This window comes from Rattus rattus, chromosome 8 (genome assembly GCF_011064425.1).
Source record: "Rattus rattus isolate New Zealand chromosome 8, Rrattus_CSIRO_v1, whole genome shotgun sequence".
Lineage (NCBI taxonomy): Eukaryota > Metazoa > Chordata > Mammalia > Rodentia > Muridae > Rattus > Rattus rattus.
The window spans coordinates 48,879,015-48,898,801 of record NC_046161.1 but is presented as its reverse complement, the minus strand read 5'-3'; the positions used below and the strand labels follow the sequence as shown (position 1 = coordinate 48,898,801).

At 47.1% G+C, this 19,787-nt stretch overlaps 1 pseudogene; it reads right to left on the bottom strand.

The window, feature by feature from the left end:
• Positions 1-2,118: 2,118 nt before the first annotated feature.
• On the bottom strand, positions 2,119-2,503 carry LOC116908172 (annotated as a pseudogene).
• Between the last annotated feature and the right edge of the window lie 17,284 nt (positions 2,504-19,787).

The window sequence follows — 19,787 nt, the reverse complement described above, 5'->3', positions numbered from 1 at the left end:
TTAAAAGCCTGTCAGTGACTTCAGAAAGCCAATTCATTTGCTGACTGGTTTCACACACTAAGAAGAGTTAAAATTTGAGCTGGGTGATGGCGACACACGCCTTAATCCCAGCACTTGGGAGGCAGAGGTAGGCAGATCTCTCAGTTCAAGGACAGTCTAGTCTGTGGAGTGAGTTCCAGGACGACCAGGGCTACACAGAGAAACCCTGTCTGGGGCGGGTGGGGTGTGGGGTGTGGGGTGTGGGGTGTGGGGTGTGGGGTGGGGGTAAGACTTAAAATTTAAGCAAATGAGATTATTTTGTCCTCGTTATGTTTGAATATGAAATAATTCAATTAAAAGTTAAACGACTCCCTGAAACAGGACTTATTTATTCACATACTTAGTGGTTTCCTACTTTGGGTGAACATCATGTATTTTGAGGCGATGGCTAGAGGAAGCTACGGCCTCTTCTGGCTGGGATGGTGTTGGAAGCATTTCATAAAAGATGACAGAGAACAGGACAAACCAAACAGACAGAGAAGGTGTCCTTTCCCCGATGTAGGGCGTCCTGTTGGATGCCCTGCCCTCTGCCCTGCCTCCTCCTGCTCCATCCCCACCCCATGCTGGCACCTACACACACACACACACACACACACACACACACACACACACACACACACACACACACTTTGCTACTTTTGTGAGTTTATGGTTATTTCAAAATAAACTTTAAAAAAGTATGGTGGTGGTGGTGTGACAGGTACAGGCAATGTCTGAATCATCACCTCCTATGTTTGGGGTGGAAAAGTTTCCAGAGTCAGGAAGAAAAGGGGAGAACACCAGAGCCTAATCATCCTGCAGAGCTGCGAGCAGGTAAGGAGGTAAATAACAACCAGGAGTCTGAGGCAGAAACTCTGGGTACCAGGCATGTGGAGCCCAGATGAGGAAGTGGGGGGCGGGGGAGCGGAGAAAGGCACTGTCAGCGAAGATGTGAGAAACTGTCCCTTGGGTCTTCTCTTGACTGGTTTGTGCCTACATGCGCTGTGATGTAGGGGGTGTTGTCCTCAACTGAAAGGTGCGGGCGGGGTGCACAAAATGGCAGGGACAGATTCTGATGAGAGTTCGTGTTCCCAGTTCTGACATTGTCCTCAGGCAAGGGGAGAGCTGCCTCCTCCAGGCAGCTCCTCCAGGCGATTGAGATCAGGCTACGCCCTACACCCTAGCTAAGCCTCTCATTGTCTTTCAGATTGTGCCTTGCCCTAGGAGACTCCATTTTACCAGCAGCTCCTGACTCCTTTTGTGGGGAGAAGAATGAGTGCAGCCGTGGGGTGAACCCAGAAACTGCACTATCCATCAGACACTAGCCACAGAACCTGGACTTGTTCCTGAGAATAGGTGGGAGCCACTTATAAATGCACTGGGGTGAGTGAGACAGGAGCATGTGGGTGTACTAAAATCCCATCGTGGAAACCAGGTCTAAGGAAAGGATGAACTCACTCACTTGGGCCCCATAAAGCAAGGGAAGCCTAACACTGTGTGGCCTGCCACCACACCCAACCAATACACCCAGAGTGTGTACATCAAGGACCCTACCCCCAACCACCCTTGGACCTTTGCTTTCCCTGCTGTGGATGCGGTCTCCCTGACTACCGTCAGTCTGTCTGTTCATCCATCTGCATCTGACCCCATTTCTTGCTCTGGACCCTTTCCTGCTCCCAGACCCTGGTTCCATCCTGACCTGGTCTTGTTTGTTATCCATCAACTCACTCCTCAAACCTCCTGAACTCTGCTGCAGCCTCTGGTAGTCCTTCTATATCACACATACGGATATAGTTACTGTGTTTTGGGAGATATGAGGTAGTAGCAGTAATGAAGGTTGGAAGGAGGAAAAAAAAACTGAAGAGGTGGCTTAGTGGCTCAGAGCTGAGGACCTGGGCTCAGTTCCCAACACCCATATGGTGGGTGGCTCCCAACCATCTATTAGCCTAGTTCCAGGAGATCTGATGTCCTCTTCTGGCCTCTGCTGGCAGCAGGATGCAGTACATATACACACATACAGGCAAACACTCATGCACATAAAGTAAAAATAAATACATCTTTCCCCCCGCCAATGATTAGTAGATTTATGTAAGAACAGAGTCATCCCTGCCAAACGTAATAGAAGTTAAATGTTTGGTCCCATTTTTCTTCCTGGATAAGTCTTTCCTTTCTGTTCGTATCTGTTTTGAAAACATAATACCAGAAGATGAGGGCCCAGATGCTGCCACAGCTCCTAAAAGTGAGCTCTTGGGAGTGGGTCTGACATTAGGGCAAGCATCTGCTGGTCTCGCATAGGTCCAACACATCGAGGCAGATCTTGGTTGTGCTTCTGGCATTTGGGGTCATTGGACTGAAGCAGATATTCCCTAAGTCAGGCCCTCATGCTCAAGCATCATTCAGGTCTCCAGAGACGCACCGTTCTCTGCTGGGTTGACAGTGCTGGGGAGAGTGGCCAGGGACTAGGTTTATACTTGGAACCTGACATCTTGGCTTATGGGCACAATCTCACAAATACATTTTTTAAAAAAAAGAGTGGAGTAAAACAGTCTGTGTTTGTCCCAGCGGTGTTACTAAGGCAGGGGAACTATACAAAACATGGATGCCATTGAAACTGATAAGCCTTGTGAATTTATTGTTACTCAATAAACTCTGACACTGTGGAAAGACACATATGTGCTCACTTATGTTTCTGGCAGAGCATGCTCACTCTGCTGCATGGTCTGACTGCTTCCCCTACCTTCCCCTGCCATGTGAAACGGTGACATGGGGGAGTAAGAGAATAAAGAGGCAGAATTTGTTGAAACACAATGAAAAGAGGCAACCTGTGAGTTCCCAAAAAGGGGGTCACTGGGTTAAGTGGGATAGGGGCTCTCTCTGTAGGAGTTGAGGAAGTTGGTTTTAGGTCATTGGCCATTATTCTGGGCTCGCAGTTAGGCAGAGAGCAAGCAGCTCACGGTTGTCATTTTAAGTAGTAACAAGAAGAGCTGACACCAACAGCCTGAAAACCATTCCACCAATATCCAAAGCCTGGAAAGGAACAGAACCAAGCCACACACCACAACCAGGCAAGAACAGGATCAATTTTTTTTTCAATAAAATACCTACAAATGAAAATCAAGACCACAGGGAGGACCATGTACCATGATCAGCTCAGTTTCAACCCAGGGATGAAAGGTTGGTTCAATGTAACACAAATCAATAAATGTAATCGGAACACTTTTTTTTTTTTTTTTTTCAGAGCTGGGGACCGAACCCAGGGCCTTGCGCTTGCTAGGCAAGTGCTCTACCACTGAGCCAAATCCCCAACCCCATAATCGGAACACTTAAATAGTCTTGAAGACAAAAAAAAAATCACGCAATCATATCAAAGAGAGAAAGGAAAGGTTTTTGGCAAAGTTTAATATCTCGTCCCCCAGGAGTGTGATTGGATAAACATTATTTATGATCTTCCATTGTGCTGACCCAGGGACCGCTGGGCTTTGTAACCGTCCATCCCTCTGGAGGGGCAGTGAAGCCCTGATATATAAGTACAAACAAATGAGTGTTTGCATGTATATCCGTGTACCACATGCACGCAGTGCCTACAGAGGCCAGAGATGGCGTCAGATCCCTAGAACTGGAGTTAACAGATCCTTGTGAGCCACCAGATGGGTACTGGGAACCAAACCTGGATCCTCTGGAAGGAAGAATGGTTTTAGTCATCAAGGCATCTCTTCAGCCCAAAGCGCCATAAAGTTAAGTCTCCTGAGAGTGTAGACACGGAAAAGTGGGACCAGGAACTAAAGCAGCCAAGAGCAGCTGGGAGTTTGTTTAGCCTATTGTTCTCCGTAGATAGATACGGGGTGGTTGTTGCATGAGATATAAAAAATATGAGAACAGGCCAGGCCCGCCTGCCCACCAGTGCCCTGCGGATGGTAGTGTGGGATTCATATTTCTTTTATATTTCATGCAACAGGTGATCTTTTTGATGGGCCTTGAAATGTACAATAGATACCTTGGTTAGAAACCAGATAGCTTCTGGTAGGATCCAAATCTTGTGGTCATGTTTGCTTTATTTATTTTGTTTGTTTGAGGACAGGGTCTCCCTATAGAGTCCTGGCTGTCCTAGAACTCACTATGTAGAACAGGCTAGCCATGAACTGCCAGCCCCTGCCTCCTGAGTGCTGAGACTAAATGTGCGTGTCACAAGGAAAGCATGGGCTGTATCTGTATAAATGTTAAGCTCAGTCCTGCCCCTAAGCTGCAGAACCTCGCTGTCTGCCATTAGTTTGACTTTTGGAACTAAAATGGCATTCACTGGAAGAGACCTACTACATTCTATGATCTCTCTAGGACTAACTATTCTATGCCCCTGCCCCATCTATGGCCTAACATCATACAACTGCTTCCTTCCACAAACTTAGTAACCTCGGGTTGGGGATTGTCTTAGTTAGGGTCTTGTTACTGTGAGCAGACACCATGACCAATGTAAGTTTTATAAAGGACAACATGTAGTTGGGGCTGGCTTACAGGTTCAGAGGTTCAGTCCATTATCATCAAGGTGGGAGCACGGCAGGATCACCACATCCAGGTGGGCATGGTGCAGGAGGAGCTGAGTTCTACAACTTCACATGAAGGAAGCCAGGAACAGACTGACATCCCCAGGCAGCTAGGAGGAGGGTCTCCAAGCCCACCTCCACAGTGACACACTCCCTCCAACAAGGCCACACCTTCTAATAGTGCCACTCCCTGGGCCAAGCATATGCAAACCATCACAGGGATCACGGTGAATCTGTTAGATCTGATTTAGTGCTGCGGTAACGTCACTTGTCTCTACCTTCAAGACTAGGACGTGGTAGGCTTGGGAAGATCAGCAGGTGAGGGGAGGCTGTGCAGGTGGCTTTAACACTTGCTGTGCTATTTCCCGTTGTTCAAGTAGGGACAGGTGAAGGCAGGACATGCTGATGCAAAGCTAAGTGCTGTTTTAGGACATCCAGGCAGAGCCAATGTCATCTCAAGGATCCTATCTAATGACTCTTCTGGTCCCATTTAAGCCTCATAGAGGAGCACTCAGATTCTTCAAAACCATGCCGTGCCCAGGAAGGCCTTTGTCTGCTACGAAATGGCTGGAGCTCTCATAGTTAGGGTGAGACCCATAGGACCCATGGGGGTTCACACCTGTAACCACATCGAAGCAAGAGGATTTAGGAAAATTCTAAAAGTGAGACCCTGTCTCAACATATCAAAAAAAAAATCTAGAAATGTTTGTTGTGCCCAAGGGTAGTATAAGACTCGGAAGCAAGACCTTTTTATAGGGTGATTTGGGTTCTTGAAGGTGAAAAATTTTGGGTTAGGGATTTAGCTCAGTGGTAGAGTGCTTGCCTAGCAAGCACAAGGCCCTGGGTTCGGTCCTCAACTCCGGAAAAAAAAAAAAAAGAAGAAGAAAGAGAAGGTGAAAAATTGTAACCACATGAGGCCAGCTTTTGAGGATTTGGAGCAGTATTTTTATTTGAAATGGACTTGCCTGGGCTATATATTAATAAATCATCTATGCACAGAAGGAGCTTGATCTCAGGAGGAAACATAAGAGAGGCTAAATATTTGGTTATGACCTACCTAAGGCAGTAGAGCTGTCCTGGATGTCCTGAGGTAAGACGGCCTAGATAACCTATTGAGTCATTTGGGTGGAGGCTTGCAGACTGGTGGCCTTAGGCACGCCTGACTTACAAGTCAAGCTTAGCCAGACAGTAGCTTTCATCTCTTAGGCTGAGAATGGACGCCTCTAGATGGAGCCCTCGTACTTACCAAGAGAGGCAAAGGCTAGGCAGCTGCTAGGGCCATGGATTGAGCTGATGGGGGTCCCTTTTGTCTTCTTACTCATCCCATTTGGCTCTCATCTTGATAATTAAACACCTTGAAAGCTACACTTAATAAAGTGAGGGAAGGGGGTTTGGATATCCCTGCTCTAATCTCTAAAGTCTTTGTCTAATACCTGGAAAGGACTCGTTTAGAAAATGTACAGCCAGCATAGTCTAGCTTCCTCTCCTCTCAGGGTCTAGACTAGTATATTTATGTATGGTTTTAACAAGGGCGGACTAAAGGAGAGCAGGGCCTTCAGAAAGCCCCTGTGCTGTCCATTATAACTCATTGTAGTCGAGGGGTTTAACAACAGCCTTTTCAATCCTCCTAGGACACAGGTATTCACGGAGTCCCAATGAGCCCCTCCCTCACTGTCTCACATCTGGTCAGACAGGACCCCGAAAGGGAAACACACACAAAACTGAACTCAGTGCACAGCACTGAGGAGAGGAATGGGGAGATGCTTGTCCAGGAGAAGAGAAATCCTGGTGACCTTTGTGTCCCTCTCACTAAGGAGACTGGACAGGAGGGGAACAGCAGGCATGCAAATGCCCAGTCCGGATGCGCTGCAGCCCCACCAACTGCAAGGGAAGAAGGCCTAGCCAGGCAGGTGCAGACGCTGACCGCTGACCGCTGACCGCTGACCTCTCAGAATCTGCTTTCTTCCAAGAGTAGGGAGAAATCCTCATAATTCATGCAGTCTCACTCTGGGTGAGCTCTGCCACCACTTGTGCCTCACCCTGAGAGAGGATCCCCCGGAAAGAAGAGAACAGATCCTGACAGGGATGGATGGGGCAGAATGTCCTTTCCCGGCACCTCCAGGTCTCACCAAGGAGTTGCCCTGGCCAGGGTTCAGTTGCAAATGGAAGGTAGGGATTTCTATAGTGGACGGAAGGAAATTGCCATCACCTGTACCTTGATGAGAGACTGATCTGGAGTCACAGCCAGGGGCCTTTGAGCCTCACTGGAGAGAGGTTCCAGCTAGAGACCCTCAGTTATGCATGGTTCACTCAGCTGACCACGGTCACCGGAATGAAGAGAGGACACGAGAGTCCCTGTACAGGTCACCAAAATATCATGGGAAGCCAAGTCCCTGATAGGAGGGGAACTGGGCAGATGAGGGACAAAACAGGATGAATAAAAAGATGTCTGTGTACAGGTAGTAAAAAGAGTTTGCTCCCCGGTGACGAAGTGTGTAGAAGTTAAAGCTGAATAAACTCTTCTCTTCCCCCTGTGCCTCCCCCAGAAAGAATTTACCAGGGACACAGGCATGGTGGGTTGATCTGGTGCTGCTACGTATTCAAATGCTAAATACGGCATCCCGAGGCCTGGTTGCTCCAAGACAGCAGATCCTCTCAGACACCAGCTTTTGTTGTATGAACCTTGCCCTCCAAGTTATCCCTGGTTGCTTAGAGAAGATACCTTCAGCCCGTAGCGAGGCGGAGGAGAGGTAAGCAGGGCTGGAGGTCTGGGGCTTCGGGATCATGAGGAGAAGAGAAAGAAGGAAGAAGGAAGCCACCATGAGTAGGTAGACCATGAGCCCATGGTCAGGAGGTTCTGCCTGTTGGAGTAGGAGCAGCCATGACAAGTGATATCTCGGGGCCACTGACAGGGAAGTGGACAAAATGGCATAGAGGCTTGGTATCTGCCCAGCTTCAGTGTTTTTAAGGCATAAATATAAAGGCTCTGGTGTCTTTTATTTGGGAACTAAATGATCTAAGGTGAGGTAGAAACCCCAACATAATATTTACAACACACAGAGAAAGCTTATTTATTGAGATACACTGCAGAGAAGCGGAGAGCAAGTTCCCAGAGGGGATCTCTCAGCTGAGAGGGAGTGGGGTTTGTTTTCATAAAGGCTAAGAAGGAAGCTATGTGATCTGACGCCCCGTGGGCCGTTTGCCCAGGCGTCTCACTGTCTTGCTAGGCCGTTCATTTTTTTAGAACGATTGTCTTTCTTGAGGCTGTTTCTTTGGGTAGAGCGGCCGGTACACTAGGAGTGAAACTCCAAATGTTTGTCTAAGACATAGCAAATCATGGGGCCATGCAGGCTTCAAGTAGTCATGGCACGATTATGTGGGCATTCGGCTTTTGTTCTGGGCCTTTGGTCTCCCAGTGACCTCCTACACAATGACTTATTTGAATTATAGTGCTATACGGCACTTAGCAGAGCAGAAAGGAAGAGCAAAAATCAGGTAAAGGAGGGACCGTGACTGTAGCAGCTCATCACCATCTCCTTGACAGCAAACCCAAGGCCACATGTAGGCTTCACCTAATCCTCACATCCCCCCATGCTGGGTGGTAACATTTCAGCCTACAGATGTAGAAAAGAAGCAGACGTGAGAGACAGCTCCACACTGGCTACTCCTCCAGACGACCTGGGTTCAATTCCTGAAAGACCCTCAGAGAGAATCTTCCTTCGGGAAGGAGATCCCCAAGCCCAATGACCAGGCCGAGACCACCGGATGCAATCAGCAAGAGGGTTTATTGTCCGGATACACAGGTACCTGCGGGCGTCTCAGTCAGCTTGGAAGGACTAGCGCGCCCAGCAAGACCGGGGACGGGTTTTTATAGGGTTCTGGGGAGCAGAAGCAGGCATACAGAAGCAGATGCATGGTTACAGGGACTTGATTGGTGGATTCAAATGAGGCGCGGATGCATGGTTACGCAGCAAAAAGAGTACGTGCAGGCTGGGTCGTCTGGAATGTCAGGGGTTAGGGGCTTATCCCTTCCTGCCAGATGGCCTATGAGTCAGTTCCAATACCTCGGGCTGGTTCTGCATTCCTTCTTCCTTATCTTTGTGGTCTGTCAGTTTTAACGGTGGGGCAGGCCCCACAGGGCCTGGGCATGCCTGGACCTGCCCCAGGCCTGTTTCAGTTCTGAGTCTGTGAATCTTAAGACTTACTTTTTACTTTTATAGTTGTGGACCTTAAGCTCGCATAATTTTCCTTTTAAGGGGGGGGTCTTTCATTCCCAGCAGCCGTACAATAGCTCACAACCATCTGCAACTCCAGGTCTAGGAGATCAAATTCCCGTTTCTAGCCTCATAGACACCAGGAATGCACATGGTGCACGGGCACACATGCGGACGAAACACCCATACACAGAAAATAAAATAAAAATAAAGGAAGCCTAAGGAAGCAAAAGGCATCTTAGATCACACGGCGTCGAGACAGAGAGATGCTTTAATGTTAGTCCTCTGGTCACTGGACTCTGTTCCCCCTCACCCATGTCCTGCCAATGACCAGTTTTGGCATCCGTGTGGTGGGTAAACTGAGGCGGGCAGCTGTTGGGGGTCAGTGCTTGGAGCCGCTGACAGGGGTGGATCCAGATACTTCCAGGGGCTACTGCCAAAGGCAGCCACCAATCAGAAAAGTTATACAGCAGACTCCTCTGAGGGGACAGAGCTCAGTTTACTGGGGCTGGCACTTAATTCCTGTGGCCAGAAGAAAAACAAGGAACTCTTAATTCCTTGAGGCCATCAAGAAAGATAAGGAAAGAGAGAAAATTCACCTGCGCGCGCGCGCACACACACACACACACACACACACACACACACAAAGTGCATGAAACAAAAGGCAGAGTCTAGTAACTTCATACACAGAAACATACAGTGATACACCCATACATGGATACACAGACACATACACATAGAATGGTTAGATCGAAGCTCCAGTAAGCAGGCTGCAAGCGTTTCGCACATACATACACACACACACACACACACACACACACACACACACACACACACATATATATATATATACACATACATACATACATACATACATACATACATACCTGCATACATACACACAATTGGTGTATGGAGCAAGCTCCAACACACACCCAGACAAACTTTACATATGTACATACATACACATGGTTGATGGGTGGAAGGGAACAGTGTTTCAGCCTTCATTCACACAAACCTTACACATATACACACATACATAAACATAGTTGATGGATAGAAGGACCACCGTACCACCCCCCATTTACACAGACCTTCCACAAACACACATAGTTGATGGATTGGGGAAACAGTGCTTCAGCCACAGTACTTTATTCTTTCTCTCATAGCTTATATATCCCAGCAAAATCTGTCAAGCAGTCTAAAATTACAGTTTAGTTTTCTCTAGTAAATGATCATGAAAAAACAGTGTGTTTCCCAATACCTTTACAGGAGATAACACTACAGAGTACAGTAAGGACAACAAATTATTGGTCTGGAGAGGGCTCAGCGGTTAAGAGCACTGACTGCTCTTCCAGAGGTCCTGAGTTCAAATCCCAGCCACCACATGGTGGCTCACAACCATCTGTAATGGGATCTGATGCCCTCTTCTGGTGTGTGTGAGGATAGCTACAGTGTACTTATAAACAATAAATAAATAAATAAATAAATAAATAAATAAATAAATAAATAAATAAATAAATCTATCTTTAAAAAAAGGGGTGGGGGTTGGGGATTTAGCTCAGTGGTAGAGCGCTTGCCTGGCAAGCGCAAAGCCCTGGGTTCGGTCCTTGTTATAGATTAACAAAGTTAAGCAAGGAAGGTAACTTTCTCCAGTTTCTCTTATTGGCAGGCAGTAATTTGCAGTTGCAAAGAAAGGAGAAATTATTTTCTTATTTATCTTTAAAAGTAATCTTGTAAAAATCTTAAAAGAATCACGAATATAATCTTTTATATAAAAATCAGTCATATCTACCTTAAATCCCCAGATGCATATCTACTCATCAGCACTTCTTAATAAATCATATCTGGGAGCTGAGGGCAAAAGTGGGAATAATAAATCAGTCACCGCCAGTCCAGCCTCAGTGAGGGTCACATCAGCCAGCGAGGTCCCCAGCTTAACAAAATAAGAGTGTTTTTCTGAACTTCAGTTTGCTTTCTAAATTTCTTTACTTCAGAGCCAGTAGTGAAACATCTCAACTAAGCTTTACTAAGACTTTGTTTTTCCAAATGTTTTCTAAGGATGGTGGTCATGGCTGACAATCTACGTCTCTAAGTTCTTTCCTAGGGTAGTGATGGGATTTTAAATCTTCTCCAGCATCGATGCCTGGAAGAGACCAGGTATTATTATCTCGAGTGCCAGAGACACTGCCCAGTGAGGGACCGGAAGCCCCCTTAAGGTTTTCACACAGTTCTTAGATGAAGAGGGATGCGTGGGCGGCAAGCAGAGCTCCGTAACAGCATGCAGTCCTCAGGACACCGTGGTCCTCGGGGTGATGCCACACTGAGGCTTACCCATGTGGCTGTGGTAACCCGTGGGCCGCATTCCATTTATTATTCTCCTATTTGACCCTCAGCAATGTCCCACTCCTATCCCCAACTCCACTGGCACAGATATTAGACGGTTCCTGTAAATGCCAACCCTTTCCAAGTGCAGCTGCTTCTGCTCACAGAGGGGACCCTGTGACATAGAGATGTGGCACTCTTTTTTTTTTTTTTTTTTTTTTTTTTGTTTTGGTTCTTTTTTTCGGAGCTGGGGACCGAACCCAGGGCCTTGCGCTTCCTAGGTAAGCGCTCTACCACTGAGCTAAATCCCCAGCCCCGAGATGTGGCACTCTTATAGAACAGGCCTTCTCCCTCCATGGTTGACTGGATCCTGGGTCAAAGACTGCGGTCCCCAGTGGAGAGGCCCATGCTGCACTGAGTGGCAACTCTCTCGACTTTGTCCCTTGATTTCTCCATTTCAGCCTTTCTGATCTTTAGTGATTCCAAGCTAATTTGCTTTTAAACTTCAACTGTTTTCTTTTCTTTTTGAGGTATTTACTTATTTGCTGGAGTTTTGACACAGGGTCTCCTGTAGTCCAGTTCATTGTGCAGTTGAGGCTGGCCTTTCAGAACTCCTCCGGCCTCTGCCTCCCGAGTGCCGGGATCGCAGGTGGGAACCACGGCGCCCCTGCCCACTTTTACTTTAGACAACTGAGAATGGTCAAATGAAGACAACCTCCCTGCTTACCTGTTGTTATTCAGACCTACTGGTGTGGTCAGGTTGGCTGGCTGCAGTTCACTGTGTAGCTCAGGCTGGTCTGAAACTTAATGGCAATCCTTCTGCCTCAGCTCTCTGTGACTGTAAGATTGAGCTGCCATACCTGAGGAAATACAGCTTGTGAGACCCAGGTTGCTTTGATTCCTGTCTTGCTTGGGATCTTCCGTTAGCACGAGCTCCTATGGTGCATGGCAGTAATCTCTCTCTCTGTCTCTCTGTCTCTGTCTCTGTCTCTCTCTCTGTCTCTGTCTCTGTCTCTCTCTCTCTCTCTCTCTCTCTCTCTCTCTCTCTCTCTCTCTCTCTTTCTCTCCCTGTCTAGACCCCTCTTGGGTCCCTACCGGCTTAAGCTCCAGACTCCGTGAGGTTTATGGGCATCGCACTGTTCCCTGCACCTAATAACTCTATGTGACGATTCTCATCTCCATCCTAAAGATGAGAAGGGGAGGAGGCACACAGAGCAGGGGCAGTGCTGGCTTTATCCTGAGGCTATGTGGAGTCAAAAGTTGTGACTCCCACACCCCTGTTGCTGAAACTGCAGTCACTCAGACCCCAGCCCAGCCACCAGTTGCTGAGAGACTGAGAAAACCCACATCTCTTTCTGTGTCTTGGTGTGATAAATGGTCGGAGGTGCCGACCCTCCCGTGAACTGACTGGGGAGCCGGGCAGGAAATAACCCAGATTCTCTAGACTGTGGTATTTTCTTGGTTCATCAGTGAGTGAGCAGCAAAGCAGAGGAGGAGAAACAAAGTGTGGTACATTTTTTTTTTCCTGTCCTGAGTCAGGGGAAGGGTGGGAGAGGAAGAGAGGTCCAGCTTCCAAGTGGCTGTCTGATGCAAAGGTCAGGCCAGCCTCACTCCGAGGTGTCCCTTGTCCCGGGAACAAATCACTGTGACAGAGGAGTGTTCTTTATTAAGAGAGTAGGGCCCAGGAACTTACTCAAAGGCCTCTAAAGATGATGATAATAAAAACCCAGATGGCAAGGGGGCTAGGGCAGGAAGGGAATTAGGGCTCCCATTTAAGTGTTAGGAACTGGGGTGCACATTTTATCGGAAAGGGTGATGAGGCATAGACCATCAAGGGACTTGCTTGAGGTCATACAAAGCTTTACATTTTGAACACAGGTCTCTTGATTCCCTAGCAATGTTTCCCCTCCCCCACAGCCAATCTGCTTTACCCCAAGAGCGAGCCACATGGCAGAAAGGCCCTAGAAGCCCCTGCTGCTCCAGAAGCGGCAGTAGGTTGGATTAAAGTCTTGATGACACTAATAGGATCCATCTGCTGGGCTTCCTAATTTAATTGGGCTTTTTATTATTTGCACATTGACTATTCTATTGCATACATTTACCTTGGGTGTTCGGTTAAAATGGCTCTGTGTTCGTGCTCTACGGTTTTGTGGAATCTGCAGACAGAGCTCTACTATGAAGGGGGATAAATGGCTAATTCCAAAAGTGTGTTTCAGCCTGGGAACACTTCCCCCTCCCCCAAAGCTTATAAAACAGCCCCATCCTCTTAAGCCCCTCTCAGATGTCAGGGCACATGAACTGGATTTCCTTCGGGAAGCTGCCTGCAGCCTCTCAGGTGTGACGCTCAGTGTTGATCACGGTTCTGGCCACATGCTTACGTGGGGCGGGGAATGTCCACTTGTACTGAGGACCGAGAAGGCAGGTGACGAGGAAAGCCCACACAGCTGCCTGTTGAGCACTGTCTCAGATGCCTTTGTCATCACATGTATGTCGGGGTGGCTCCCTCTTCCTGCTGAAGAAATGATAAGGACTTCTGCTATGATTCTAAAGTTACATAAAAAGGTTGAGCACCAACCATAGCTTGGGAGTCCGCATAAATTGGCTTTGAGCCTCAGCTCTGGTCATCCACTGTTGCCTATTGGGCCAATTATCTTACCTCTCTGCTTCTCCACTGGTTATTAGCAAAGTGTAAGTAATCCTACTGTACAAATAATATGGCCGTTAAGAGGATTAAGTGAGATGATACATGGTGACCAGTTAGATCATCACGGGGACTCGGTGACTGACAGTGAGTATGATTGCTACACTTGACTTGTCAAATATGATGCCATTGATTTTAAAAGGCACTGACCGTTATGCCACATACCATTAAATGAAGATGACACACGGCCAATGAAGTTATGAATATTTCTGATCTTTGCCACATACTTAAAAGAGAGTTCTTGTAGACTTATTACACATTGATGTTGCAGAATATGTCAAATGTAATAAATATAAACTGCACAACGGCGGGAAACAGAAATAAAACAAATGCATTTCAGAAGGGTTCAGCCTCTGTGTTAGCTGTGACAAAATGCCTGCTCCTGGCTTCAGAGGTTTCAGCACTGTGGTCACATGGTTCCATTGTTTCTGGTCCTTTGTTGGGGTCAAACATCATAAGAAGGGCTTGGGGGGAACGAGCCTGCTTACTTTATGACAATTACCATAGTTCCGATTGTGATATCAACATCTACGATAGGCTCATGTGTTTAATATTTGATTGACGACCGGTACTCTCCTGGAAGGTTGTGAACTTTCAGGAGATGGAGACTCATTGGAAGAAGTATGTCCCTAGGGGCTGGCCTCTACGCTTTCCAGACAGATGCCTACTCCTTGCGAGAGTCAGTTCTCTCTGTCCACCACATGGAACCTGCAGATGGGACTCAGGTCTCCAGGCTTGGGAGTAAGTGTCTTTACCTGATGGGTGGCCTGTATCCTTTCAGAAGCCACAAGTCAAAAGTAAGCACTTCCTCCCTTAAGTTGTTCTTGTCAGAGCGACAAGAGAAACGACTATTAGCGTGCCAAGCAGAAGGGAGGGGCGGGGATCTGACTTACTCCAGACAGATGCTCGCCAACGTTGGCTTCTCTCCTAGGTCTCTCCTCACTCCACCACTTCTCAGCAAGGCCATTGGATGATAGAGCCATCAACAGTGGAGTCCCATTGATTCGTGAGAGCTTTTGTGAGCCAGTCACCCCCGAAGGGAGACCAAGACTCCGCAGCAGCCTTTTGGGGAGACCTCTCATATCTATACCATATCACCCTGGAATCACTTTTTTGGTCAGCATTATTAACAACCATTTCCTACATGATATTTTCCTCCAAGCTATCCACAAACTAAGTGGTGCCCCTCCCTCTCTCTTTTTCTCTCTCTCTCCCTTCCTAGTTCTCAAAAAGGGATCTTCCCAGCTGGGGACAGTGGCATATACCTACAGTTGTTGCATTTGCGAGAACAAGGCAAAGGGATAAAAGTTCAAGGCCAGCCCGGATTGCACAGTAAAACTATTTCTCAAACCAAACCAAACAGCAGACATAGACACTAAGATGCTCCCTGCTGTCTCCACAGTCCCTTCCCACTGGTACCCAGGACTTTACTCATGGTCAGATGGCAGTACCACCAATTACCTTATGCATCCTGAGCTCAGGATGTGAGGTAGAGTGCACCTCGAATCCATGGAGCTCTCGGTGTCCATGTTTCTGGCAGTCCAGAGCGTGCTGTGGAAGTGTGTAGTGAAGATATCTAATAACCAAAGCGTGTTGAGGCGGGATGAAGCAGTTAGAGATGTATGGAGATTGGGGCTGCAGTTAAACGGCAGAATGTTTCCTGCTCTGTTATTCAGCACTGCAAATCAAATTCATGAGATCCCCATCTCACAGAAAGGAATTAGAGTGTTTACTCTTCTTACTCTCTGTCACTCCTACCTCTGCCCTCGCATGCCTCCTATGCTGGCATAGCATTCTCTAAGGACCAGTCATTGGCACTTGGTGATATTTTTTGTCCTTTTCTATCACACTAGGGTGTCTCAGCCTCTGGGCAACACTGACCTCTGGGGCCAGATGTCTCTTAGAGAGGGGAGTCCTGCGCAGTGGAGGACGTGAAGCAGCACCCTTGACCTTCCGTTACTAACTCGGTCGCTACCCAAGTGTAACAACCAATCAGCTGCTGCACTAGAGGCTGAGGCAGAGTGAATGGTGACATGTTCAGGATCCAAGTGAACAGAGAGTCCTGGTGACATATCAAGTGGGCTTATGGGAAATGACACCACCTTTGCTCTTTAGACTCATCCCGCTTCTATTTCGGGCATAATCGCTACCAAGGATACGGTACACGTCCCCTCATTCTGTCCTTAAGCTTTTGCTTAAACATCATGGATATACACATACGGAAAACACACAGAATTGATTTTCCTACTTGGAAATTTATAAAAGCAGAGTTCGTGAGTTCATGAGTATGACTTGGTTGACTGAGTGCTAGCCCAGCATGGATGAAGCCCTAGGCTTGTTCCTTAGCACCAAATAAATGAAAACGAACAAGCAAACAAGACAGGTGTGGCAGCACATATAACCCTACACTTGAGGGACGGAGGCAGGAGGACCAGAAGTTCAAAGTAATCTTTACATGTATACTGAATTAGATATGACCAGCCTGGTCTGTATGTGTATATTCGTATATGTGTATATATGTATATATGTATGTATATAAATGCATATGTATGTGTACATACATACACATACACACACACATATATATATACATATATATATATATATATATATATATATATATATATAGTGTTGTAATACTACTGGGAATCAAACCAGGGTCTTATGCTTGCTAGGTAAGCATTCTACCACAGACCACCAAACTCTAGCCATAGGATAGGCTTTTAACAGTACATTAAAAGTTTTCTACATTTACTTATTAAGTGCATGTGTGTGTGTTGCACACACAACACCTGCATTTCACAGTGCACGTGTGCACACCACAGTGTACATGTAGATGGCAGAGGACAATGTAACAGAGTTGGTTTTCTCCTTCCACCATGTAGGTTTAGGTCCTCGGGCTTGTGAGGCCTCTTTTACCCGCTGAGCCATCTTGCTAGCCCTCGGCAGCGTATTTTGACATCTATCTGTCACGACACATACAGCTCTTCGGGTTTTGGTGTCAGAGCCTGAACACAGCCTTCATGCTTAGTGAGTACAAGCCTACCCTCGGGCCCAGATAGCTTTAATTCATTGTGATGATAATATGTTTTGCTTTGTCATTTTCCTATTGGACCTCTGAGTCATTTCTAGTTTTTCATAGTTACTAAAACCCTGCAGGGACAATGGAATTTCAGACATTCAAGGACTACAACTGAAATGCAATGTTCTGCCAACCATGGTGGCTTCTGCCTGAAATCTTAGCACTTGGGAGACTGACACAGGAGGATTGCCAGTTCATGACCAGCTTAAGTTTCATTCCATTAGACACTTCCAGATTGCTCTTTGTTGGGTCTGTATCCATTCACCCATTTATCCTCTTACCAGCAGCACACAAGTCAGCTGCTGGATTTTCCCACAGACTTAGCAATGTTATTATTCTTTAAAATATTTGCCTGTCAAGGGAACGTATACACTCAGGAGTGGGTCATGCATGTGTGAATAAACACTGTCAGTCATGTATGCCTAGGAGGGAAAGGCTTGAGTCTGTGGCTTGTGAGAACGGACGGGTCTGACCACAGGCATCACCCCAGGTTGAAAAGCTGGCGATTGCTTAAGAATCTCCTCTAGTGATGCACTGTAGCCAGTGAGACAACAATCTCTACTCTTAAAACGCAGCAGTCCTCAGATTATCTGCTGTGAGGGAATCGCTTCCCTGTGGACTTCAGTGTGGTCTGTGGGCCTGTGCTCAACAACTCTTTCCACATGGCCCTGCACATGACCCTTCCCCGGTGTCTGCTGGGCAACTGGTGGAGTAGGTGGAGGGTGGTCCAAGTATGGGTGCACGGTTGAGACTACCTCAGGAGGTGAGCTCTGCAGGTTCTACCCCATATATACATACATACATACATACATACATACATACATACATACATACATACAGAGAGAGAGAGAGAGAGAGAGAGAGAGAGAGAGAGAGAGAATCTGGTTTATTGAGTCTAGATGAGGACTTACTTTTTTTAATTAATTAATTAATTTTATATATGAGTACACCATAGCTGCACACCAGAAGAAGGCATCAGATCCCATTACAGATGGTTGTAAGCCACTATGTGGTTGCTGGGAATTGAACTCAGGACCTCTGGAAGAGCAGTCGGTGCTCTTAACCACTGAGCCATCTCTCCAGCCCTGAGGGCTTACATTCATGTATCAAAAGCTTCAGACAGCACTGAATACAGTAGCTCCGCCCCACAGTGTAAGCAACAAAGGCACAGGAGTGGGAGAGCCCAGGCTCCGTAGTAACTCAGGCTCACAGGCTATCTGGGCTCTTTAACCTCATCTTTTTAGCTAGCTGACTTTTGAAAAGTGATTTAACTCTTCATAGTCTCAGCTTCTCCACGTATAGACTGATAAATTAGTATTGACATTTAATAAGTAATCAACTTGTTAATATCTATAGTAGTGAGACCCACCTCATGGACTTGTTGGAAGGGTTAAATGAAAAGAAAGAAAGAAAGAAAGAAAGAAAGAAAGAAAGAAAGAAAGAAAAGGAAGGAAGAAAGAAAGAAAGAAAGAAAGAAAGAAAGAAAGAAAGAAAGAAAATGACACACAAGGTGTTTAGCCAGAGCCTCGCAGGGAGAAAGCCACACTTCATTTTCTCTGCAGTTCTGATGAAATGGAATAGGACATCCAGTATAAAGAATCGCCTGTCAGGGGAGTAAAGCCATTCTCAGCCCATCTTTGGGCTCCCCGAGGGTAGTCTCCTGTCATCCATTGGGGAATTCATCAGGTTTTTCTGTGGATAGAAGGACCCAAATCATGCTGGACAGATGTGAGGAGAGGTCACAGGCCGACAGCTTCTGACTCCTGTCTCAGCAGCTCTGTCTTCCCAGGAGGGTCTCTGCAGGTTTCCTGTGCCTGCTGCCACCACCAGTCACTTCCTAAATCACTCTGCGTCACAGAGCTCTAGGAGCCTGCCTGCCTCTCGGGGCTCTGGCTGTCTCCTGTGGAATATGAATGGCCCCTGTCAGGCTGTTTATCTCTGCCTTTACAATCTGCTTTCTGCACTCCATCTAGGTTGAGCATGCCGCAGGCTTGATGAGACCATTACTTTTCTTGGTGACATTTTCTGGGAGCAGACTGGATTTGTGCGAGGCTGAGGAAAGCCCTTGCCTGTGTCTGGAGCTGTGTGGCCCATTATTGTCTACATAGATTTGTCACTGGCCCTGGGGTGGGGGCAGGGGGGCAGTCCTATCCCCACTCAAACCAAACAGCACTAGGGCATGAGGGCTCGGGCATTCCCTTGTCAAACTGTAAGGTGCACTGAGCCCTCTAAGCCTTAGTGAACTTCAGATAGGAGTGGGGTGAAACCAGAGACACTTAGTGCATATTCAGGTCATCTGAGTGTTGGTCTTAGGTCTAAAGCGGGGCTGTATGTGTGTACGTGTGTGTGCTTGTGCCTGAGCATTTGCATAAGCGAATGCAAGCCTGTGCTTCCCATGGCTTGTGCGTGGAGGTGAGAGGAGCTTGGGTGTCAGCCCTCAGCTTCCACTTGGTTTAAGATCAGGGTCAGGCTGGCAAGATGGCTTGGGAGGAAAAGGCGCTTGCCACACAAACCTGACAACCCGAGTTCAAACCCCAGACCCTATGGTGGAAGGAGAGAACCAACTCCTGAAAGTTGTCTTCTGACTTTCACATGTGTGCAGCAACACATATCCTTGCACGCACACAAACGTTCATATATTACAGACAGACAGACAGACAGACACACACACACACACACCTTGTTCGCTGCTGTGTATTGCAGGCTAGTTGACCAACAAGATTCTCCTATCTCCAGGTCCATGCCACCACAGGAGCACCGGGGTTATAGATCTCTGTTGTCACCACACTTGGCATTTGCATAGGTTTTAGGGAACCAAACTCCGGCCTCACATTTGCATGTTAAACTCTTTACCCACTGAGTCACCTCCCAGCTCTGCTAATCTAAATTTCTAAAAGTTCACTGGTCAT